At 41.0% G+C, this 27,010-nt stretch overlaps 1 protein-coding gene and 1 pseudogene across 1 annotated transcript in view; one reads left to right on the forward strand and one right to left on the reverse strand.

The window, feature by feature from the left end:
- Window positions 1-27,010, forward strand: part of IGFBP7 (insulin like growth factor binding protein 7) — a 74,303-nt gene that overhangs the window by 23,159 nt on the left and 24,134 nt on the right. The window lies entirely within an intron of this gene.
- LOC137763735 (protein FAM3C-like) lies at window positions 17,932-18,760 on the reverse strand (annotated as a pseudogene).

Consider the following 27,010-nt stretch of genomic DNA (forward strand, 5'->3'; position numbering starts at 1 on the left):
CAAACAGTCCTGAAAATGCAATTAGAACAACAATGACATAACGGTGTTTCCCCCTTCAACTGGGGCTAATTTTTTAAAATTCCTAACTCGCATTGCTGGGAAATGTGTGAGGAAATGAGCACCCTCATACACTATCACTAAGTGCAAGAATTCCTAACAAATTTTTGAAAGTGATCTAAGAACGTCTATTAAAATTACGCATTCTCATACCCTTTGACCCAGAAAGCACATTTCTTGGAACCTATCCCACAGAAACAAAAGCACTAATACATAAGGACATATGTGTAAGAATATTTATTGTATCATAGTTTGCATATAGAAAAAAGTTGAAACATCCTGAATATTCTTAAAGAGGTACACCCGTGTTATGGAACATTTTGCTGTTATTGAAAAGAATGAAGTTGATTTATGTGTATTGACCTAATAAATCAATATATGATATATTGATCACTGATAACAGGCAATTTGTAGGGTGATAGGTATAAAATTTTTAATTTAAAAAATAAAATGAAAAAGTATATGGATGTATAAACTGTTAACAGGTTATTGGGAGGTTAGGATTATCATGAGATTAAAGTAGACAATTTACTGTCTCTATATACTTGTATATTGTTTTAATTGTTACAATGAGCATGTACTTTTTTTTAAATCATCTTGAAAAACAATTTAACTTATTCAATGATGTTTTGGAGGGTGGAACTGTAATCAAAGGTGGAAGTTGCAGGAAGGCTGATTTTAGTTCACCTAAAGGAAGAACCTTATAACAACAACAGTGATTCAGCAATGGATTTGGGAACCTTGGGTGAGGGTCTCTGGAAGTATTCAGGCAGAGAACCATAAGCTGTTGGAGAGCAGACTTTTGTATCCAGTTTGAGGGTTGGACTAGATGACTCTTAACATTCTTTCCAACCCCAATAGTTTTATAATAGCTTAATGTTATACAGTGAGACTTGTGATCATTTTTTATTAAAGGTTTTTTTCATTGAAATATAATGGACATACAACATTATATTAGTTTCAGGTGTGCAACATAATGATTCAATATTTGTATACTTTATTGTGAAATGGCTACCACAATAAGTCTAGTTAACATTCATCATCCCACATAGTTATAATTTTTTCTTGTGACGAGAACTTTCAAGGTATACTCTCTTAGCCACTTTCAAATATAGTATTATTAACTGTAGTCACCATGCTGTACATTACATCCCTATGACTTATTTTATAACTAGAAATTTGTACCTTTTGCCCCCTTCGCCAACCCCCTACCTCTGGCAACCATAGTATCTATAAGTATAGTTCTCTGTATCTGTGAGTTCCATTGTTGGTTTGTTTTAGATTCTACATACGAGATCATAATGGTATTTGTCTTTCTTTGTCTGACTTATTGCACTTTTCATAATGCCTTCAAGGTCCATCCATGTTGTTGCAAATGACAAGATTTCCTTTTTTATGGCTGAATATTATTCCATTGTGTATATATACAGCACATCTTCTTTATTCATCCATCAGTGGACACTTAGGTTGCTTCCATGTCTTGGTTAGTGAAAATAATGCTGCAGTGAACATAGGGTTGCATATATTTTCGGGTTAGTGTTTTTGTTTCCTTCAGGTAAATACCCAGAAGTGGAATTGCTGAATCATAATGGTAGTTCTATTTTTAATTTTTTGAGGAGCCTTCATACTTTTTTCCATAGTGGCTGCACCAATATACATTCCCACCATCAGTGCACAAGGGTTCCCTTTTCTCCACATCCTCCCCATCACTTGTTATTTCTTCTTTTTTGATAGTAGTCATTCTAACAGATGTGAAGTGTTATTGCAGTTTTGATTTGCACTTCCCTGATGATTAGTGACATCGAGCACCTTTTCATGTACCTGTTGGCCATCAGTATGTCTTCTCTGGAAAAAGTGTCTATCCAGATCCTCTGCCTATTTTTCAATCAGATTGTTTGGTTTTTGGCTGTTGAATTGTATGAATTATTTATATGTTTTGGATATTAACCCCTTATCAGATAATATGATGTGCAAATATTTTCTCCCACTGGTTGGTTACCTTTTCATTTTGTTGATGGTTTCCTTTGCTGTGCAGAAGCTTTTTAATTTGAGGTGGTTCCACTTGTTTATTTTTCATTTTGGTGTCAGATTTGAAAAATTATTGCCAAGACCAATGTCAAGGAGCTTACCCCTATGTTTTGTTCTAGGAGTTTTATGGTTTCAGGTCTTACATTCAAGTCTTTAATTCATTTTGAGTTAATTTTTGTGTTTGGTGTAAGATGGTGGTCCAGATTCATTCTTTTGCATGTGGCTGTCCAGTTTTCCAAACACAGCTGTTGAAGCGACTATTCTTTTCCCATTGTATGTTCTTGGCTCCTTTGTTGTAAATTAATTGGTCATAAATGGGTGAGTTTATTTCTGGGCTCTCTATTCTGTTCCATTGATCTATGTGTCTGTTTTTATGCTAAAACCATCCCGTTTGGATTACTACAGCTTTGTAATATAGTTTGAAATCAGGACACATTATGCCTCCAGCTTTCTTCTTCTTTGTCAAGATTGCTTTGGCTATTCAGGCTCTTTTGTGGTTCCATACAACTTTTAGGATTGTTTTCTCTATTTCTATGAAAAACACCATTTTGATAGGGATTACATTGAATCTGTACATTGTTTTGGGTAGTATGGACATTTTAACAATATTAATTCTTCCAGTCCATGAGCAAGGGATATCTTTCTATTTATTTGTATTTTCTTCAGTTCCTTTCATCAATGTCTTATAGTTTTTAGCGTACAGATCTTTCACCTCCTTGGTTAAATATATTGCTAAGAATTTTGTTCTTTTCAATGCTGTTGTAAATGGGGCTGCTTTGCTTAGTTTCTCTTTCTGATAGTTCACTGTTGGTATATAGAAATGCAACTGATTTTTGTATATTTATTTTGTATCCTGCAACTTTACTGAATTTGTCTATTAGTTCTAACAGTTTTTTGGTGGAGTCTTTAGGTTTTCTATATATAACATTATGTCATCTGCAAATAATGACAACTTTACTTCCTCCTTTCTGATTTGGATGCTTGCCTAATTGCTCTGACTAGGACTACGAATACTATGTTGAGTAAAAGTGGCAAGAGTGGGCATTTTCATCTGGTTTATCATCTTAGAGGAAAAGCTTTCGGCTTTTCACTGTTGAGTATGTTAGCTGTGGGCTTATCATATATGGCCTTTATTATGTTGAGGTATGTTCCCTCTATACCCACTTTGTTGAGAGTTTTTATCATAAATGATGTTGATGAGCATGCACTTTTGTATTTTTTTAAATACCAACAAAATTAAAAAAAAAAAATACTGTACCATTACAGCATTGGTGATCCCTGTGTAACATGATAAAAGCTGCTAAATTTGTGAAGGGAAATTTTCTTTCCTTTCTTTTAATTACCAAAAAACTTAATTAGATTTCAAGTGTAGACTCATAGATCTCGAATGATTCTCAAGTGATATTTTAGTTCACCATAACCATCCAATGCCCACATCCTGTATCATCCCAGTCTATGAGATTTCAAACTTGTTAGCTCCAAAACAACAGTCCTGGAAGAGTTTTCTTGGACCACAGTTTAAAACCCACACTGGTCTAGAAGGGAAAATTCCAGAGTGTCCTTTGCAAACTCAGGGTTACTCTCAGGAAAGTCTTTCTTATTGTGACTCATGTCCTTTGGGCTGAAGCTTATGCCTATTTCCTCAGCTTCAGATATTAGAGACAAAAATATCAGAAATTATTCTTAGCCCCCAAAGGACCTCCTAGATGATTGCTTCAAACTTCCCATTTTTTTTTAAAGGATATTTATTTTACTTTTTTTTTTTTAAAAGGAATTCCTTTATTTTTATTATTTATTTATTTATTTATTTATTTTTGGCTGTGTTGGGTCTTCGTTTCTGTGCAAGGGCTTTCTCTAGTTGCGGCAAGCGGGGGCCACTCTTCATCGCGGTGCGCCGGCCTCTCATTATCGCGGCCTCTCTTGTTGCGGAGCACAGGCTCCAGACGCACAGGCTCAGTAGTTGTGGCTCACGGGCCTAGTTGCTCCGCGGCATGTGGGATCTTCCCAGACCAGGGCTCGAACCCGTGTCCCCTGCATTGGCAGGCAGACTCGCAACCACTGCGCCACCAGGGAAGCCCCCAAACTTCCCATTTTAAAGATGAAAAAGCTGAGGACGAGTGGAATGTGTAACATGCCTGTGGTGAGAGTGGTCCCAAAACCCACTTATCCTACCTGCCAGACCACACACTTTCTATTGCCTTAGTCATACCTTCCTCTCAGACACACACCAGCATCACCTAGTCGATTCTACATACAGTGCCTTTCACGCATTGATACAAGGTCTGTTAGATACGTACTACTTACAGAACTTCTGAAGAATAAACTAATTTATCAATATCAAAGGCCCAAGAAGGCAAAGCGATTTGCCTTCCTACTCCAAAGTAGGAGTGTTTCGGAGCAAGGATAAAACTCTGAATGACCCTCATTTTGTGCTGAGGACCTAGAACCTCCACTGGTTCCAGGCTCCATGCTAGAGCTTTGTTTTAAAATCAGGACCCCACAGGACCCACAGAACTAAGAGGATTTTTGGTTTTTTCAGTACCTATTCAAAACTGAAGCCCTGCAGCCATCAGGAAGCTCAAGTTCTTTGCTCAGCTTCTGCTTGTGTTTGGGCTAAGTGAAAATCCCTGGGTGGTAGTGGATGCTTCTAGCACCAAATGGTTTCTGTACAAAGTCCAAGCATTCCTCCTGGCCTGATAGGAGGGTTACACCACACACAGAGAAGGATGTGACTAACACTGAATGTGACTTCAGACTCTGCAAGTCCAGACAACTTCTGATAAACATTTAAACAGAGGTCAAGAATGTTTTCCTTTCTGAGGGGAAACTATGCAGTCTGTGGTGTGAGTGGGAGGGAGCAGAGGGGAATAAATCTAAACATCAGCTTCCTCCTTCCATAATCAGCTTCCTCCTTCCATAATTCTTAAGCATTTTAGCAGCAGCCATTTTTAATACTCCGACAGGCTTTCATACTTAGAACCCATAGCTGGGTGCTTGCCAGAAGAGAGATGGAAAAGGTGAAGATCCAGCCATTCCAAAGTGATTACCAAGCAAGTTTAGAGCTAAGCAGGGCAATTAGGGCCGGTTTCCCTGTTTCCCACCCTCAGGCCACGAGTGCTCCAAAGCGTATGCCCTCAAGGCACAATGTAAGTACCCGGTTGGGATGCTCCCTTCCTATGCTGACAAAAGGGGGAAGCTCTGTAAAGGAAATGGGCGTTGACTTCCGGGAGAGGGAAGGTGAGTTGGACCAGGTGGCACTTCTCAGCATCCTCAGCCCACCCGAGGAATTCTGGGGCATTGGCCCAGGACAGGGAGGAGAGCTTGAAGAGCAGAGAGCCAGCATAGATGTCCCCTTCACAGGGGAAAAGAAAGCAGCATAGTTTCTGTGACCCAAAGCTCTTTCACTGGTAGTGCGGATACAATGTCTTGAGCACTTCGCTGCCCATGGGCTGTTTGGTTTGTCTCCTTACATTTCCTGGATGTGTGTGTGTTGAGGGAAGGAGATGTGGGTGAAGACTGGCATTCTGTCTCCCCAGTACTAAATAAAAAGTAAGAAGAATAAATGTCACTCAGCAAGCTCCCTCTAAATGGGAGGAGGGGGGTTCAGTATTGGAAGAAGAGACGTTGATGTCAACTTTAGCGAAACCCTTCATGTATCTGAAATCAAAGTTCTTTTGACTATGTCAGCTTCAGTTATTTCAGCCATTACCTCTGTGGCCGGGAGCACTGAGGACCAATGTAGGTAGAATGCAATTGTGTCAATTACTCACTGTTGAGTTTTAAGCAGGTGGAGAAAAGATCTCATTTTGAAGTCATGAGTATGGAGTCATGGAATATTCCCATACTCCATTTTAGACATGAGAGAGAACTTTACTTTAAAAAGCTAGTCTTCAGAAAGCACATCCACTTGTTTGTTGATTTGTTTCTTCATGTAGTCATTCATTCATTCATACATTCAAGTGCCCTCCAAGCCCTATGGTGGGCTCTGGGGGGATGGAATGGGCCATGTCTATGGGCCATTACTCAGAAAACTGGGAATCATGGTCAGCATGAAAGTTCTGGAGTTAAACGTACCATAGAATCCTGGCCCTGCTACGGATACGCTCTGTGCAAGGTATTTAACCTCTCAGAGCCTCTGATTTCTCACCTGAAAATGGGGCTAATAAGCATAAACACCTCACTGGATTCCTGTGAGAGTTATCTGAAATAACATGACAGAACCTGCGCCGTGCCTGGAATATAATAAGCTCAGTACGTGGTGGTAGAGGCAGTATTAGAGGTTATGGTAAGGATAGTAGTAATTTCTATTATTAGCGATTACTATTATTAATGAGACCAATAGCACAAGAGTGAGAGAGCAAAGCAAAAGTGATAGGTTTCAGCAGGCGAGAGATTGCTGGACAGGAGATGACTTGTGGGCTTTCTTTTCCTTGAGCTCTATTATTGTTTTCAATGACATCTTTGTGGAGAAATTTGGAAATTCCTTTCCCTTTGCATTGCATTTTCTATTACGTTCCTGAAGACCGAAGCTTTGGTGCAGAATTCAGCTGGAGGCTACATCCCAGCATTTGCACTGACCTTAGAGTGCTTAAGGTAATTATTCTGTCAATTATTTGACTTTTTAAAGTGTGCTTACCTTGAAGAACCTCTGCAAAGGAGGACCATGTTAATGTGTAACATGGAGATAAGCAGGGTGTTGCTCCTTTTTATTTCTTTTTTCTTTTTCCTGGCTGTTCAACTGGAAAACTGAAATGGTTCTATTTGCGTCTCATAGAGCAGTGTTGAAAGGTGGGGACGAAAGAGCTTTTACTAATGAAGTACAGCAGAATGTGAATTTTTGCAACACGAAATGCAAGGAATCACCTGCAATTTGTTTTGGTTTTAAGAGAAAAAAGGAAATTACAAGGCAATGTAATACCTTGCTTGAAAAAGTGACAAGAAGACAGCAGAGAGGATACTCTTGAGTTGAACCAAGTAGCTGTGTGCATCTCTTGTAGATGGAATGAGTGGTCCCTACTTGCATGGACAGCAAGTTCATTTTTCTCACCCTAAAGAGAGGGCATTAACCATCGGTGCTAGAGGAAACATGTGGAACAAGAAGGAACGAGCAACTGCAGCTGGAGGCCTGAGTTGAGCCCAGGAGGATTGGGGATCCTGTGGGCGGGAGCCAGCTCCACCCAGGTGGCAGCTCCCAGGCCAGCAGGCGTGGGGGGGGGGGGGGGGCGGGGAGCTGGTCCTCTCAAGTCCTAACAGCTTTTTTGGGAACTTTCTGTTGTTAGAGAAACCACCTCGTCATCATCCAAGTGCATTTCTGAAGTGCCTGACTGTGCTCAGGGCTCTGTAAGCTCAGGATTAGCCAGCCCTCCGGGGACCTGGTCTGCATCACTAGCAAAGATCAGAGGAACTTGGTAGAGCCATTTTTTGAAAAAAAAAAAAAAAAAAAAAAACACCCTAAACCCACAAGTGAATGGAAATGCATATTTATATCACTGGCCCATCAAGGGTCAGGGTGTTTTGTGCGAAGGGAGGGAGAGAAATTGGTGATTAGGAATGAAGCTCTGGAATGTAAAGCTAGAAGATCTGTGGTGAAGACCGAGAAGAGGAGACTGAAGGCAAACACTGGATCTTGTACCACTTTTTCATCAGCTGCAGCAAGTAGTTGACTACACATTGGTTAGCTGACATGTCGAGGCAGAATTTTAGGTTACCTGGAAGGTAATATGGGACAGTGGTTAGGAGCCTGGGTTCTAGAACCACATTGCCTGGTTTTGAATCCCAGCTCTACCATTTATAAGCCTCGCGACTTTAGGCAAATCACTCAACTTTCCTGTGCCTCAGGTGTCTCCTCTTGTGAAATGGGAGGCAGCCCCAACCTCACAGAGTGGTTGAGAGGGTTAAATTAGTTACACACCTGAATGCGCATGGTGAGCAGTCAATGAATAGGCGTACCTGTTGTGAATGGCCATTGGTGGGGAGGTGAGGGGCAGGACTGAGTTGAGAGGGGAAACAATTAACATGAAATAGGATAACAGAGTATATGGTGGTTAGAAACTATGAAAGTCATTGGGTCCAGCTTCCTCCTTAACCAGGAAAACAAATCCTATTCCACTTTAAAATAATTAATTTGAAATCATAAATAACAATGACCATTTATTGAGTACTCACTGTGTGCCAGACAGCATGGGGAGCCCTGTGCATGCATCCTAACAATCCCATGGGGCCCTGGTACTTATTATTACCCCATGTTTATCAATGAGAAAACTGAGGCTCAAAATGTTAGGTAACTTACCCAACATCACCTAGGTCTGTCTGAATCCAGAGATTATGTTCACAACACAGCAGTTCTGTTCCCTTTGCTTTCCATTTTCTATCACATTCCTGAAGACTAAAGCTTCAGGACAGATTTCAACTGAAGGCTGCATCCCAGCACGTGCATTGGACCTGGAGTGCCAGGGTCATTGTTCTGTCAATTATTTGACTTTTTTTTTTAATAAATATGTTTATTACTATATATTTATTTTTGGTTGCACTGGATCTTCGTTGCTGCGCGCAGGCTTTCTCTAGTTGCGGCGAGCAGGGGCTACTCTTGGTTGCAGTGCGCGGGCTTCTCATTGCAGTGGCTTCTCTTGTTGCGGAGCCCCGGCTCTAGGGCACGCAGGCTTCAGTAGTTGTGGCACACAGGCTCAGTAGTTGTGGCTTGCGGGCTCTAGAGCGCAGGCTCAGTAGTTGTGGCTCACGGGCTTAGTTGCTTTGCAGCATGTGGGATCTTCCCGGACCAGGGCTCGAACCCGTGTCCCCTGCATTGGCAGGCAGATTCTTAACCACTGCGCCACCAGGGAAGTCCCTATTTGACTTTTTAAAGTGTGCTTTCCTTGGAGAACCTCTGCAAAGAGAGGACTGATGTATTGTGTTCTATGGTCCCCTTGAAGCAAATATTTAATACCCATGAATACATGCCTTATTTTGCTTTGTTCTATATAAATCCAGGCACCATATTTTGAAAAATACTTTAATTCTATTAATCTTGAGTAAATCATTTCCCAGTTCTTGGTTAGCTATTTAAAAGAAATGATAATATTAAGTAACAAAAAATTTTCCTTTGGAATCAATCCATCGTTTGATTGGATTTGATTGAAATTGTGAATAAAATGAAGAATTCATCCCTGACAACTCTCAGCCATTGCTCATCCATACATGAATGCATTTTAAATTGTTAGAGATCTTTAAGTGCTGACGAACACTTTGTTACCTTGACTTTAAATATGCGATGTGTCTTTGATCTTAGTGCTTCCTTTGGGAGTAAGTAAAATCAAGACTTCTCATTCCCTGACATGGCATCCCTTCAGATGTTAGAAGATACTTAACAGATAGTCCCCCACCCCAGGCATCTCTTCTTTAAGCTAAACACCCACATCACCTTCTATGTTAGTTTTCAGACCCCACACCAGTCTTTGATGGGTGGTTTCCACCCTTAAGAGTTTGAACAAGATCCAGGGCTGCAGGACTGACCGGATCAATACAGAACATACTGCAGCCACAGGGTCACACAAATGCAGACCCAGACAGATGGCCTCCAGCCTCCTAGCCTCACTGATGTCATGGTAAACTCCATGGTTAAATAATAAAGGCAGGGTGATAAGCAGGAGCCAACAGAAGGATTTCCCCAAACTGTTTCAGAGTGGTCCATGGTAGAGGCTTCGTGTCATTGCTGTTGTTTGTATTTCAAGTGAGAGTTCCTCATGTTGGTTCTAACAAAAAGGTCCTTGATATTCAAGATTTGTGTGGACTGTTCCTAAATTCTCAGGCACAAGTTCTAAAAATGAAAAGCTGTTCCTTCTTTTCATAAGGGGGGGGGGGGGGCATTTGTAGCTATGTTTATCACAGATCCATGTTACAAATAGACAAGGGTGCATGGAAAGGGAGATGTTTAAGGTCACATATTATCATCAGGTGGCTCCTTTTGATCTAACTCCTACATTGCTCTGCTTTGTGTCCACCCTTTTTCTCAGATGTGAAATTGTTGGGCTTTATTTTTCCACTTGTCAAATTCTCTTCAGCTTTTTAACTGCTGTGGTGAACTCTTCTTTTCCTTAAAGGCATTTGGTTATTTTTTTAAATGTTTTTGCTTTACTGAAGGTTAATGTGCTTTTTATGGTTTTATAGTTACCTTGCAGAAATCTCATTAGAAAAGCACTTTAATATATTACTTGGCAACCAGACATCTGACAGTGTTCTAGTTCATTAGTTAGGAAACCTCCCCAGGCTTGGAGGAACGGACATTCCTCTGTGAATTGGGAAGCTTTGATCACTCCAGCAGGGGCCAGGGTTTATTTTAATGCATTTGAGGGGGAAGGGGAAGAGGTACTCTAAATCTGGCAAAATAAAAATAACACTGATTAAGAAAACAGTGAAACATTCTTGAAAAAGAATTGCACTTCATTTAATATTATTCTGTGGTGTCTCCTGAGTCCTTTGAAGACAGGACTTATTTTAGAAAATGAGTCTCTTTCCGTGGCAAGAGCCTAGTTAAACAGACTCACTCCAGATCACAGATCACATTGAAATGATCCTAATGAGGGTAGACTTTTCAAAGCTATATTCATTTTACCATGAATAAATGGATTCAAGTTGTATTCGTGGGTTTTTAATTTTCAACTTTGAATTTGCAAACTATCAAATTCCTTCAAAGCTATGGTGTGCAGAGAAGGATCTGACTAATAGGATTGCTTTATTTTTAAAGAAAGATGCCCTTTAGCAAAGCACTGGGCTTTGAAGTGTGATCAGTCAAGGGTCCAACAGGCATGGATTTCCCACATGACACTGTTCCTTGTTGAGTTTCAACCAGATTTAATATCTCTCATACAAAAAAGCTACCCCGAGGGCTTCTAGGGCGTTCAAAGTAGATAATGCTATATAGTTTCAACACAGATTATACCAAATGAAGTACAAGTTCCTGAAGCACGGCAATACTTGGGTGCTGGTGACTTTTTTTTTTTTTTTTTTTTTTTTAAGGAGCTGTATCTTTTTCCTTTTAATTGAAAGACTTGAAGCAAGCTGTCTGAAAAGGTGTTTTAAAAAAAGAAAAGAGGGCTCAGTTATTAGAATGATATAAATAGGGCAGCAAGCAAATGGTCATATGAAAGGAGGGCCTCCTCCTTTATCAAGAGATAAAGGGAAGGGAATGGAGCGTTTTGGCAAGAGTGACATTGAGCCGCTGAAGTAAGATTGGAGAGGAAACTGGAGCATCCTGCGCAGTGACAGGCATAAATGAAAGAAGCATGTAGTGCTTCTCGGCTTGCCTGATTGACAAGCAGAACCCAGCTGCCAATGATGGCTCACTTTCACCTTTTAATACCTTCCAAGGCAGGTAGGAGAGAGGGAGGGACGGGCAGAAACAATAAATGGTTTAGTTCTGGGTTAGAGGTGCATTTTCCAAAGAAAATGCAGTTTGGAGATCTGCGTGCTCAGACCAGGACCCGCTGTGTGAGTCGCTGGCCTCAGTCAGGTTACTAAGTAACCCCCACACACACACACTGTGTTTCCTCATCTCTGGGCATTAGGGGTCACAGAGGCTCTCAACCAACTCCACAGCTCTGTGCTGTGGGTCAGGTAAGATAACACACTTTAGAAAGCTCTCCACAAATGGGCAGTGATGGTGGGGCAAGCTGGAGGTGGTGATATGACTGTGATGTCACATCCTGACTGACTCCAAGCCTGGCCAGTTCCTTCGCAGCCGTGCAATCTCATGGGGCTACTCAGAAGGCCCATCTTATTGCCCCTTCGGGTCCAGAGACCCTAGTTCTCAGGCAGTTCTGGCTTTCTTTATAACCAACTCCCTTCCCGCAGCAAGGGTTCACAATCCGCAGAGAAAAGCTGTTCAAGACAAGACCTCTTAAGCAGGCTCAAAGTTTTGAAAGCCACTGTGGACCTGCCTTCCTGAGTCCCCAGATATCCCCCCACGCCAAGTACAGTCGGCCCTCCGAATCCATGGGTTTTGCATCCTCAGTATACCGAGAGCCGACTGTATTCATCGCACTGCACCATTCTATGTAAGGAGCTTGAGCATCTGTGGATTGTGGTACCCGTGAGTACTCCTGGATCCAAACCCCTGCAGATACTGAGGGAGGACAGTAAGCACAGCACCAGTGTGGCTCCCTTAGACCTGTCATGATATTGACCCAGCCCAGCCCCCTCTGCTGGGCTGGGAGCCAGGACTGTGGGCCGGGGTGATGGCCCAGCATGTGCTGTTAGAGGATCCTGCCCACTGAGTGACCACCGAGGAAAAACCAAGGGAAGCTGTCTTACCTTGTGTGTGTTGGAACCCGCCAGTGTTGGAATCTGGGGTTGCTTAGTCTAAGCCTGAATGATCAAGAACCGGGGACAGTGCCAGACTGAAAGCGAACATTTGTTTGTCAGCACAGATGGAGGAAGGAAATAGGCCTGCTAAATGTAACAGCTCCAGTAGGCCTCCTACTGACTGGTCCTACTCTCCTTACCCACGCAGTACTCGCCTGATTTGATGAGACGTATATGTACTCAATAGCAGCATGGAACATAGTGTTTGAATAGAAGAGGCTTTCCAAAGGCTAGAGCAAGAAAGAGGAACATTCTTTGTAAGTTCCAAGCTAGTGTTTCATACCCCAGAGATACAAGAAATGGTGCCTTCAGTAGGACCTAGAGCTGTGCATCGATCAGCATCACTTTTGGCCAGAATATACTCCTGCTGCACCTTGTACTGATTCACACACTTCCTCCAGCTAGGTTTCACCACTGCCACATGCACAAGGACCGAGGGGCTTCCTTAACTAGGTGAGCCTGGTGTGTTTAGAGCAGAAGAAATAGCATGTAGTGAAAAACGAACACGTGCAGGGAGAGCCCATCTGCAGAAAAATTGGCCTTTTTAATTAGCAGTTTTGTTTCAATACATTCTTTAATACATTGTGTTGTACTGTTCAGCATTGATCTTCAAGATCGATCACATTTGTTTTTCAGGAGGAATCAATCTTAACCAAATAGAAAAATGCACTGAGGCCCCCCTGTGTTCGTTGCTCATTACTCCTCCCCCAAATTTGTGAGCTGGCTCAAGTCGTCTTAGGCATTCAGAAGAGAAGCATTCTTTTTTTTTTTTTTTTTTTAATGTTTTTTTTTTTTGCTACTAGGTAGAAACAAGTGATTTTTTTTTTTTAATTTTATTTATTTATTTATGGCTGTGTTGGGTCTTCGTTTCTGTGCGAGGGCTTTCTCTAGTTGTGGCAAGTGGAGGCCACTCTTCATCGCGGTGCGCGGGCCTCTCACTATCGCGGCCTCTCTTGTTGCGGAGCACAGGCTCCAGACGCGCAGGCTCAGTACTTGCGGCTCACGGGCCCAGTTGCTCCACGGCATGTGGGATCTTCCCAGACCAGGGCTCGAACCCGTGTCCCCTGCATTGGCAGGCAGATTCTCAACCACTGCGCCACCAGGGAAGCATTCTTATTTAAACTTTTGGTGATTCATTTTGCATATCTTTGAGACCGATTATGGTCTCATAGAGGTTCAGGCCCACAGTCAGAGATTGAGAAACTTCCATCATTATAAATGTGGCCTGTGGCGCCCACCTCATTTTAACTAGAGCTTAATGGAAAGGAGTGATTGGGGCCTGACTTCTGCCTCCTACAAACTAATCTTTTTCAATGGTATGCACTTCTTTCTGTCCCCCAAAGGGATTTGTTAAATGTGATTTTCAGCAGGAAGTGCGCTTTTTTTATTTGTTAGCCATAATGGAAATGCATAGATAAACAGAATCTGTGTGAATATAGTCAGATTTGGGAGTGGGGGACAGGATAGGGGAAACAAAGATAGAAAAAGCTCTGTCAAACATGAAATGAGGGGCAGGACAAGGAATAAAGACGCAGACTTAGAGAATGGACTTGAGGACACGGGGAAGGGGAAGGGTGAGCTGGGACGAAGTGAGAGAGTGGCACTGACATATATACACTACCAAATGTAAAATAGATAGATAGTAGGAAGCAGCTGCATAGCACAGGGAGATCAGCTCGTTGTTTTGTGACCACCTAGAGGGGTGGGATAGGGAGGGTTGGAGGGAGATGCAAGAGGGAGGAGATGTGGGGACATATGTATATGTATAGCTGATTCACTCTGTTATACAGCAGAAACTAACACAACATTGTAAAGCAATTAACCTCCAATAAAGATGTTAAAAAAAAAAACAAACATGAAATAAGTATCTACTTGATTTTCATTTTTGTTTAAACCAGCCTCCTCTTTATAAAATTTATTTAATAAGACAACATTTTACAGTGAGTCTGATCAGCGTTTTGAAGAGAAAACATCTTACTGTGGAAGGACTTCTAGAAGAAAGAAAGACTCACCTAAGATTCCTGCAGGAGATCTAGAGAGAACTCCTGGTGGCGGGCCTCCCAACTGTGTTTTGTGGTGAGGGACCGTAAACAACCCAGAGAGAGAGAGAGATCCCAGTAACTGGAAGTTCCCCCGTGGCCCAGCCTCTGCTTCCTGCCCAGCTTCTGCTCATTTGCCATCTTTATTCTTCTTTTCTGCTCCATCCAGCCCCACAGATGGTCCAAGAGACTCAGAGGGGCCTTCAGGCTTCTACACCAATTTGAGTTTCCCTCCTGGGCAAGTCAGCGTGTCTCATGGTAATATTCTGTCCTGAAACCATACAAGGAGAGGATATAACAGTCTTTGTCACTCCTGGGAGCACACCTGGAGGAAAGCCTGAGAGTGGTGGCCTGGAGGAAGCCCCCCGCCCTGGACCCTACTGCATGTCTGGGCAAGAGGCTCAGAACATTTCTATAGTCTTGGCTAGAAAGGCTTCCTTAGAGCTTTGGCTTTTCTCTCATGTCCTTCAGATGGATTCTGCACACCAGAATGGCAGTTGAAAAGCTTCACAGAATTAGCTTTTAATGTTAAAAACAAACAAAAAAAGCAAGTTGAGGGATGACAAGAGAAAGCACACTCCAGCTGTCAGACAACTTTGAGAGCATTAGTGGATGTTCTAAATTTAAACATAATTTGTCCCTTTCTCCTTATCCATGTAACACCCAAAGTTTCCTTTCACTTGCCTCCCCGCCTTCCACTAACCCCATTCCTGGTTTACTACATGGCGATGATAATTATGTATATGCATCCTGAAAATTTAACCCTTCATGTGCCATTTCCTCTCTTTCGATATTTTCTTTCCTTTTTTGTGGAAAATGATATAACAGAAACTTGCCATCTGTACGTTCTTCACTTTAAAAAAAAAAATTATTTATTATTTATTTATTTTTGGCTGCGTTGGGTCTTCGTTGCTGCATGCAGGCTTTCTCTAGTTGTGGTGAGCGGGGGCTACTCTTCGTTGTGGTGCGCGGGCTTCCTTTTTTGATAAACTTTAATCAAATTAAAGTCAGGAATATAAAGATTCTTCCTCAATTTTTCTTTAATTTCCCACATATCACTTATTTTCCTACTGTCTTTGCTAAATTTTAACAGTCCGGGACAGCCTCTATGATTACAAATAAAAAAATACACATCCATAAGTCCTTAAACACCATTTAAAAAAACCGAAGTGTCAATGCCAAATTTCTGATTTTAATGAAAATTCTGAACATTAAATGAGCATTGCTGCATTTACAATGCTGATTTTTAAAAGCTATCTGAAAATAAAATATAGTAAAACTATGGCTTCCCAAAGTTATGTTGATATAATCTATACAAGGCAGAATTGAAACAATAGCAAACTGCATGAAAACAGTTACATAACCCATCTTTATCCCTTCTTTTGGCATTTTATACAGCTCTACAAGGCTATCACGTTATAGTCCGTATCTTGAAAGGGATATCCTGCCATCTAGATACTTAAATTCTATCCATGTTAAGATATATCCTGAGGATATTAGTGTGTTTACCCATAGGAATGACTTTAATTTTGCATGTTAAAGCAGTACAATACACGCTTGACAAATCTCAGTGTGAAGTTCTATAGGCATATTACTTTGCCAGATAATACAAAAAAATTCACAATGCAAAACCAAGAGTAGTTATTCTCATTATTTAAAAAAAAAAAAAAAAAGCAACACTTATTTCACAATCCCTGGAACTGTAAAATAGCCATTCTTTTAATTTACAGAATTGAGGAAAGTATTTTAAATGTCAGAACACACATGCTGAATGTGATTTAGTGTATCAGCACCAAAAATCTGAAAAGTCTACAAAAATTGTTTAGATGTGCAAGGTGCATACATGAATTATATTCAGTTTGAGGGAAGAAACGGTACCCCCAAACGCACTGATATTTAAGAAATAGCTGAATAACTTTCACCTTGGTTTATAACAAAATAAAAAATACCGCTTTTAATTTTTCTTATATAAGTCATCTAAAATTTAGATCCAAAATTGAAGTGCTGCCTTTTACTGTGAATAGCAGTTTGATCGTTACATTTTTTATGTTCCAGTTTAAGACACTTCACACACAACAGATATTTAATGCCCTAAAAATATTTTAAAAACTTGAGTCATTTTGTGAACATCTGAAGTTAGATCTCTTATATTTTTATGTAGAGTTGGGTATAAAGTCATTGTGTGTCAAATAAAATTATTTTTAAATGTTATCAGTCCCAATCAGTAATTAGGACTTTTCTAAATATGTCGTCATCTTTTCAGGCAAAAATTACTATTATGAAGTTAGATGAAAGTAAATACAGAATTTCTTGGTTTACAATCCAAAATTATTGTGACATTAAAGCATGCCTCTTTCCAAACCATTTGGTCAATGCTGATGACACTTAAATAAGGAAAACTTAGGCCAGTATTGCTCTAACTATACTGACATGCTGTCCTGAATGACCTACCAAGGCTGGGGAAGGGACCTGGCCTGGTTCCTCAGCTCTGTGAAGTTGCCCCCTCCTGTCTTACTCTAAATAGCTTATACAAAATCAACTTATGCACACTGTTAACACAAAATCCAGCAAGCTACAGCCCTGATGCCACCTACATTTATATATTTACTTTTTTTTTTTTAATTTTTATTTATTTATTTATTTATTATTTATGGCTGTGTTGGGTCTTCATTTCTGTGCGTGGGCTTTCTCTGGCTGTGGCAAGCGGGGGCCACTCTTCATCGCGGTGCGCGGGCCTCTCACTATCGCGGCCTCTCTTGTTGCGGAGCACAGGCTCCAGACGCGCAGGCTCAGTAGTTGTGACTCACGGGCCTAGTTGCTCCACGGCATGTGGGATCTTTCCAGACCAGGGCTCGAACCCGTGTCCCCTGCATTAGCAGGCAGATTCTCAACCACTGCGCCACCAGGGAAGCCCTATATATTTACTTTTTACTGTGTACATTAAACAAAGAATTCTGTTGTGCTTTTCACGTATTGGATATCAGTCTTCATATTTTATTTCTAGGTTTCTTGGGAAGGGAAGAGAAAGACTAAGAAAAGAAATAGAACAGGGGAGTCAGACTGTAAAGTAACATTACACACACAACTAGCCCAATATCTTTTTAATTTAAAAGATACTATCATCAAAAGGTTATATATATATATATATATATATATATATATATATATATATATATATATATATATATATATATATATATATATATATATATATATATAAGTCTCCTCCCTAAAATCCATATTATTCCATGATAAATTTTCACAGTGACTAGTATATATATCGATATATTTTTCAAATCTGTTCAGTTATCCATTGGGTAATGGTTTTAGAATTAAAAGATGCCATTATCATCGCAGTCTGAACATTGTACCATTAGGGAGATGTGCTTAGAAATGGTTCAGTGATTTGCTCATTATGATGACTATTTACAAAGATGTCTATTTACCTTAGCAATAAATAATCCTGATACCAAAAGAGATAATGGTCATGCACACACCGAGATGGCTGCATGCTCTTAAAATATTTACATGTAGTTTTTCCGTTAGGGCTTTCCCATTAGCAAGTGAAAGTGCGCTCCCTTCAATTTTCTCCACATCAGTCTTGCTTCTGGGGAATGCATCCTTCCATTTCTACAACTTCGGGCCATCCTTCATATTTGTTTGTGTCCTTATTGTTCTTTATGTGCTGTTCAAAAGGGCTTTTTGTCTTAATGCCTTTTCCACCACAGAAGACCCAGTTGTCTGTAAAACCAAGATGAGTAATAGATGTACTCCCCAATTCAGCAATGAGCTGCCAGGCCTCATCATTGAGTTTGGTTGCTCCATCATCATATGTTCCCATTAAGACTATTGTTCCATCTTGTATGGCCTTCAGAAACTCAATAAATGAGGCCACATTTCCTCCCCACATGTCAAAATATCTGGTTTCTATTAGATCTCCTGTTTTTCCATTTACCTAGGCAACATTGATTCCTCTTCCAACATTATTCTTAACACCACTCATTAAAACATTATCCTCCAGGCAGATTTTGGGTCCTACCACATTGGCTGCTCCACTTGCCATTTTAAAAGCAAAATGCTTCTCAGGGCAAGCTTTTGAGATCCCACACTTATATCTGGGAGGTTTTGTGGAACATGCAACTGCGTCCAATGCTGACCTTGCAAATAGATTTCCTAAACTCGCATCCATTTTTATTTCAAATGCTTGAGAAATAACATAGAATGTCAGTAAAAAATACTGCCACAGCTACCATGAACTTTGCAGCACTTGCTACCTTCATGTTTGGTTTTTCAGTCTGTGGCCCTTTTCATTAAATAAGCTCTGGCCTCCCGCCTGTCTCTCCGCCTCGTGCACCCCCTTTCTGGCCTCCCCGCAGTCCGCCTTGCAGGAGGCCGACAGGAACCACTGCCGCCTCCCACTCTCTCCTCCAGGTCCTCCCCGGTGCACGGGCTTCTCCTTGCAGTGACTTCTCTTGTTGCGGAGCACAGGCTCTAGGCGCGTGGGCTTCAGTAGTTGTGGCGTGTGGGCTCAGTAGTTGTGGCATGCAGGCTAAGTAGTTGTGGCTCACAGGCTTAGTTGCTCCGTGGCATGTAGGATCTTTCCAGACCAGGGCTCGAACCCACGTCCCCTGCAGTGGCAGGCAGATTCTTAACCACTGCGCCACCAGGGAAGCCCTGTTCTTCACTTTTGACCCCAATCATGTATTAACGGATAGAAAGTATTTCAGTCTTATTTTTCTCTGCCATTGCTGATGCATTACTAGGCTCCTTTTATCTGGGCATTAGCTCATTGCTTATCTGAGTCTTCACTGGCTTCTGTTTTGCCTTGATCTCTTGGGTACGATGTCTATAGGTCTTGTCTCTATGGAGAATTAGATAGTAAACTGGCGACAGCAGTCCTTTGATTGGAGCTTAGCTTTTTCAGATGCTCAGATTTTTTTTTATTATTACTTATTTGTACTTTTCTTCATGGCTAACATTTTTCTGATTCTTTGCCTGACGGTTTTTTTTTTTTAATAAATTTATTTATTTTTGGCTGCATTGAGTCTTCGTTGCTGTGTGCGGGCTTTCTCTAGTTGTGGCGAATGGGGGCTACTCTTCGTTGCGGTGCACGGGCTTCTCATTGCGGTGGCTTCTCTTGCTGCGGAGCACGGGCTCTAGGCGCATGTCAGATGTTTTTTCAAGCATGCTTCTTCTGAAACCTCAACATATCTCCAGATCAATGATTCCCAAACTTCTGGGAATTGTAACAACCTATCCTTACGTTTGGTTTGTATGAGATCCTACCTCCCTTTTCACCCTATCAATCCTCCAGGAAGAAGAGAACAACATTTTTGTTTTTTAATGTAAAAACAAGTAAAAAATTTTTTAGTTTTGAGGGGGTTTGGGGATGACATGACACTTAGTGGTGTATTGGAAAAGGCGTTGCAAAAAAGGAATCACTGCTGTGAATCTTGGAATAAGGTCATTTTAATCTCACTCACTATTTCCTTTTTTTTTTTTAATTGAGGTAGAAAATGCATAACATGAAATCTACCCTGTTAACAAATTAAGTGTACATACAGTATTATTAAATATATGCACATTGGTATACAACAAATTTCTAGAACTTTCTCATCTTGCAGGAACATTGAACAGCAACTCTGCATCCCCCCTACATCTAGCCCCTGGCAACCACCATTCTACTTTCTGCTTTTATGAGTTTGACAACTTTAGATCCTTCATGTGAGTGAAATCATGCAACATTTGTTTTTCTGTGACTGGCTTATTTCACTTAGGTTAGTGTCCTCAAGTGTCATCCATGTTGTAGTATATGGCAGACTAATCTCACTCACTATTTCCTAAAGTGTGACTATAAGACCCTTAAGGAAAAAAAAAAAAGTCTTTTATAGTTTCTATGGGCTGTTTAAGGTTACAAATGCTCACAGTTAAGGCTTATGTTTGGGGGATCCTGCGGGGATATAAGGTCCAATTCTTTTTTATGTAGTGATGAAGTAACAAAAATTCTAGGAGAGCATGTACAAAGAACAGTCCTTGAAAATGCATATTATCATTATTGCCGTTATCTCCTTGAGATTTAGCCATAATGACCCCAAATCAATAAATGTCCATCCATGAGGACTGTACAAATGTGGGGGGTTTTGCCATAACCCTTGAGGAAAGAACTGTATGACAAAAACAAACCCTCCTTCTCCAAAAAGAGATTATGATTAATTAAGGGACAACTCTAGTTGACGGTAGAGAAAGCTCAAAGATGTTGTATTAGTTATTTACTGCTACACAATAAATTAGTCCAAAATTTGCAGCCTAAATAAAACAACAATGAATATCTATTATCTCATACAGTTTCCATGGGTCAGAAATTGGGGACTGGCTTATCTAGATAGTCTTTGGCTTGGGGGTCTCTCATGAGCTTGCAGTCAAGATGTCAGTGGGGGCTAGTCATCTGAAAGTTTGAGGTTGGAGAATCTGTTTCCAAATTGGCTCACTCACATGCCTATTGTCATGAGGACTTAGTTCCTCATCAAGCATTGCACTGCTTGAGCATCCTAACAACATGGCAACTGGCTTCTCCCAGACCAGGTGATCTAAGAAAAAGCAAGAAAGAAGCTGCAATGCCTTTAACGACCTAGTCTCAGAATTCACATATTGTCGCTTCCACCACATTCTTTTCATTAGAATGGAGTCACTAAGTCTAGCCAACATTCAAGGGGAGCAGAATTCGGCTCCACCTAAAAAGGGAGGATTTGATAAGGGGATGGGAGACCCATGAAGCAGAAGGGATGAACAGGATCTGGACCAGATACTCTAGTGATACCTGGAGACAAAGAGAAAGAGAATGTGGACACAAACTCCAATCTGTGGCTGGCATGGGGGCTAGTAGTGGGGGAGGGAACTGGGGGAACAACTGGCCAGCCAAACCAGAGAAGTGATACAGGTAAGAGTAGTGGCTTTGACCATGAGCAAGGGTGGATGCTCCAGGCCAGCCCAGGAGCTTGGCACTCCTGGAGCGGGAAGTACTTTTCCCCAAAATGGCTTTCCTTTGCTGTTGCTGAACTTGAACAGTGCTATCAGGCCTTCTTCACTAGAGATGCTTCTTCAGCTCAGCAAGGAGCTGGCTCAGAACCCAGACTCCACATGGGAGGAGGGCTAACATCTTGGTGCTGTTTGCCTCTGGAGCTGCCCCTTTGAACATGTCCACCTGTTGGCATGTTCAGAACTCCATGCCTTAAGAGTGAGCCCTTTTCTGTTTTCACTATGGAGTTTGATTCCAGGGATGGCCTCTGTGTTTTCTCCAAAGCCTCTTTCTGAGACAACTTTTGTTTACCTCCTAAATTGCCCTTCTAGCCTCCTTAGACTGAGTTGATTTGTCTTGATGGATGAATCAGATTCTTGAACTCACCCTCTTTGGCTCCAGTTCTCTTGGCAGAGAACACAGGAAGATAGTTTCTGCTTATGTGCGTGTTTGGGGAGCATTTTATTTTTTCTTTGTTTTTCTGTCTCAGCCACAACCCGTGGGCGAGCCCAGCACCTGGGACCTTGACAAGCCTCTGTGTGTGCGTGGGTTGAGGTCACATAGGGAGTTCCTCCCAGTATCGTTTGTCATGTCTCCGAATTCCAGAGCAGACTGCAGTTTCCCAAATCCCAGGCTCATGGAAATTGGGGGAATTACTTTTCTGGAGCCAGCTTTATCTTACTTGTCCATGTTCCATTCATGCAAATTGGAAATACTCCCACAACTAAACTGTGTGCCGCCCTTCTGCCTGGGAAATGCAGCTGTTCATGCTTAATGCTTTTGCTCAGCGCCTTTCTAATCTCTCAGCTTCACACTGTTTAAATGGCAGCCAGCTGATTGAGAACAGATAATGTTTTTTCTGATTATTAATAAAGTACAAGGAGGTGAATTCATACAGTTCTAGTTCCACTTCTGCCAGCATCCTGGAATGAGTGTAGGCAAATGTTGAACCAGCGCCCCCATGAGTATTTGGACAAGATGGATCTTAGGGTCCTTCTGCATCTAAAGGTCACTGGCTATATGATAATTTAAGAAAATGGAAGTATTAATAGGGTAGGATTTATTTACCACAAGAGGAGAATCTCAGTACTGTCTCCTGTCAACCATCCCACCGGAAACGGCCTGTCAGCTGGTGCTTTTCCTCTGCACGCGGAATCAGCAATTCTTCTTTCACGCTTGGAAACAGACTTTAAAGTGGACCTTTTTCACTTAAAACCTCACATAAATGTGTTTAACATGTTTAGGGAACTGGGGTTTATGCTTTGCTGATTGTTTCTTTTAAATCCATCTTTTCCAATATAACATTATTGCTTGTCAATATAGACTTGCCCTTTTGCACTTTTAAATAGTTGCCCCAAACTTCACTCTGGTTTCTCCCACTAAAAGTCTGACCCGTGAACCCCAATTTTTAAATCTTATAAACTGACTAATAAGGCAGCATTTTGCTATAGAATCAGCCTTTATCTTTTGTCTCCTGGGTTTTATCTAAATTTTTTAACGAAATTGCTACTTTTGTATAGATTTTTAACATATGATCTATGTTAATGTAAGCATAAGAATACAGCATCAGCAACTCTGGCCATTTTATTGCTCTAGTTGAGTAGCTGGGTCAGGAACATCAACAGAGTATCCCTAAACATTGGCCTGTTTGTACCTATGAACAGCTGAAGACCAATTTTTAAATAGCCACAGTAATCAAAATTTCTACCCAAATGGTAAAACATGCCCTTGTACAAACTCTGGAATAAAAGTAGTTATAACTAGCTAGCTCCCCAAAATCTTTTAAATAACAACAAAGGAAGCCAGTCTCTTGGAATGGTTCCTAAAGTCTTGCTACTTAAACCTTTACATGAAAGCACAAAACCTGGTGTATATTTTGGTAACAGCATCAGTACACTCAGCTACTCAGGTTTGTTGATCATCTACTCGGTGCCAGGCACTGGGATACAGAATAGAACTTGAGAGAAGTTGGCCTGTCCTTACCAGCATTGAGCCCACAGTCTCATGGGGGTGCGAAGACACAGTTAAAGCCCTGAGAAATTGCTGTGATGAGGGTAAATAGAGCCATACAAGAACGAGGAAGGAGGCCCTCGTTCTACTTATTGAAATATAGTTGATTTACAATGTTGGTCAATTTCTGCTGTACAGCAAAGTGACTCAGTTATACATATATATACATTCTTTTTTATATTCTTTTCTGTTATGGTTTATCTCAGGATATTGAATATTGTTCCCTGTGCTATACAGTAGGACCTTGTTGTTTATCCATTCTATATGTAATAGTTTGCATCAACTAACCCCAAGCTCCCGGTCCATCCCTCCCCTCCCCCAACCTTGGCAACCACAAGTCTGTTCTCTATGTCTGTGAGTCTGTTTCATAGATAGGTTCATTTGTGTCATATTTTAGATTCCACATATAGGTGGTATCATATGGTATTTGTCTTTCTCTTTCTGACTTACTTTGCTTAGCATGATAATCTCTAGGTCCATTCATGTAGCTGCAGATGGCATTATTTCATTCTCTTTTATGGATGAGTAATATTCCATTGTGTGTGTGTGTATATGTATATATTTATACACCATATCTTCTTTATCCATTCATATGTCGATGGACATTTAGATTGTTTCCATGTCTTGGCTGTTGTAAATAGTGCTGCAGTGAACATTGGGGTGCATCTATCTTTTCGAATTATAGTTTTCTCCAGATATATGCCCAGCAGTGGGATTGCTAGATCATATGGCAACTCTATTTTTAGTCTTTTGCAGAACCTCCATACTGTTCTCCATAGTGGCTGCACCAATTTACATTCCCACCAGCAGTGTAGGGAGGATTCCCTTTTCTCCACACCCTCTCCAGCATTTGTTATTTATAGACTTTTTTAAATGATGGCCCTTCTGACCAGTGTGAGGTGGTACCTTATTGTAGTTTTGATTTGCATTTCTCTAATAATTAGCAATGTTGAACATCTTTTCATGTGCCTTTTGGCCATTTGTATGTCTTCTTTGGAGAAATGTCTATTTAGGTCTTCTGCCCATTTTTCAGTTGGGTTATTTGTTTTTTTGTTATTGAGTTGTATGAGCTGTTCATATATTTTGGAAATTAAGCCCTTGTTGGTTGCATCATTTGCAAATATTTTCTCCCAGTTCATAGGTTGTCTTTTTGTTTTGTTTATGATTTCCTTTGCTGTGCAAAAGCTTATAAGTTTGATTAGGTCCCATTTGTTTACTTTTGCTTTTATTTCTATTGCCTTGAGATACTGACCTATGACCTAAGAAAACATTGGTACGATTTAGATCAGAGAATGTTTCGCCTATGTTCTCTTTTAGGAGTTTTATGGTATCATGTCTTATGTTTAACTCTTTAAGCCATTTTGAGTTTATTTTTGTGTATGGTGTGAGGGTTTCTTATAACTTCATTGATTTACATGTGGCTGTACAAATTACCCAACACCACTTGCTGAAGAGACTGTCCTCCCCATTGTATATTCTTGAGGAGGCCCCCATTCTAAATAAGGGGGAGGGGGATGAGGAAAGACATCAAGGGAGGTTTGTCAAACAAAAAGACAACTGAGATCTAAAGGATATCTAGGGGTTAACCAGGCAAAGATGGGGAGGAATGGGAAATGGGAGAATGTTCCAGGAAAAGGAATGACATGCCCAAAGGCTAGGGGCCAGGGAGAGCAGGACACATTTGAGGAACACTGAAGTTCATTATGGCTGGAGCTCAGAGTTCAGGAGGGACGAGGCAAGAAAGGAGGCTGGGAACATACTCAGGGCCAGATCTTATTTATTCTGGATTTTATAGTTTAAATAAATGTAGTCATTTCGAACCCTTCTCCCCTTTCTGGCAGTTAAATTTTTTCTCAAGATGAAGATGTAAATCTGAAACATATCTAAGCCCAAAGAGGAGACATTTTCACTAATAGAAGGATTGCTTGGCTCTGCCCATGAATGTTTACTAACTGTTAACATTGACTTTTAAAGTTTTCTATTAAAAAAAAAAAAAAAAAAGGGCTTCCGTGGTTGCGCAGTGGTTAAGAATCCGCCTGCCAATGCAGGGGACACAGGTTCGAGCCCTGGTCTGGGAAGATCCCCCGTGCTGTGGAACAAATAAGCCCATGCACCACAACTACTGAGCCTGCACTCTAGAGCCCGCAAGCCACAACTACTGAGCCCACACACCACAACTGCTGAAGCCTGCACGCCTAGAGTCCGTGCTCTGCAACAAGAGAAGCCACCACAATGAGAAGCCTGCGCACCACAACGAAGAGTAGCCCCCGCTCGCCGCAACTAGAGAAAGCCTGCGTGCAGCAACAAAGACCCAACACAGCCAAAAATCAATAAATAAACTTATAAAAATAAAATATCAAGTTTTCATAGGATTCCTGCCTATATAAGGTACTTTCTAAGAAGATGGCATCTTCTTAATGATTTGCAAAACAAAACATGAAGCATATTTTCAAATACTGATTTTCACATTAAACATTCATTGAAACCATTCAAATCTAACGAAAAGGCCTGGCGTTCTCAGACTGTTTTATTCTAAGATGTGGTAGGACTCTATGTGGTCGCGGTAGAGTTAACATCTGCTGAGCATTCAGTATGAGCAGGATAATTCTGACCTGTTTGGGGTTACAAGTCCAAACTGCTTACCCAGAACCCCTCAGAAAATACCCCTGAAACATTTCAGGCCGGAGTGTGAATGGTGAGCCATGACCTCTGTTTAGGATTCTCACAATTGTGTAATCTTTTCTCCAAAAGACATTAATGTTTTCATTATCTTGTTTTTCTTTTCTTCATGATAACTTGTAGACATACCTAATCTCCTTGCCTTGACACTGAAAACCGCTGCAATCTAGTCTGCCCTCCAGTTCTCAAGATTTCTTTTCCTTCTCTCCAAACCCCTCACCCTCCAACAAAACAGAGCAAGAAGGGACACTTCAGCAATACTGGGTTGTGTAGAGAGGCACCACAGGAGCCTAGGGAAAGCTCTAGGTTTGGACTCAGAAAACGTAGATTCATGTCCTGGACACACCACTCCCAGGCTTGGGGACTTTGCACAAGACACTCAACGTTAGTGAACCTCAATATCTTTATCTGTAAAATGACTTGCTTAGCTGATTGTTGGGAAAGTCAAAATGAAGTAATAGATATAAAAACTCTCTGTGGGCTGTAAACCCTAACGCCAGTATACAGCGACATCTCACCTCTTCGAGTGGGCTGACCCCCTCGCTTGGAATTTCCTTACCAACCCCACCCACTGCCTTTAACTTTGAAAGCCCTTTTCCTCTTCCATGAATTCAGTTCTGACCTACTCAGTCAGAATGCTTTTTATATTTATATCATAGGACCAGTCATACTCCTTCCATATTATAATTGATTCTGCACTTGTATTCTAGTCTACACTTTGTGGATTCTAAATCCATATCAGATAGGAGTCCAACCCCGTCATCTTTCCATTCCTCCTGTTGCCCAGCACAGCACTTAGTTTGTGGAGGACCTGAATGAATTAATC

Source organism: Eschrichtius robustus, chromosome 4 (assembly GCF_028021215.1).
Source record: "Eschrichtius robustus isolate mEscRob2 chromosome 4, mEscRob2.pri, whole genome shotgun sequence".
Lineage (NCBI taxonomy): Eukaryota > Metazoa > Chordata > Mammalia > Artiodactyla > Eschrichtiidae > Eschrichtius > Eschrichtius robustus.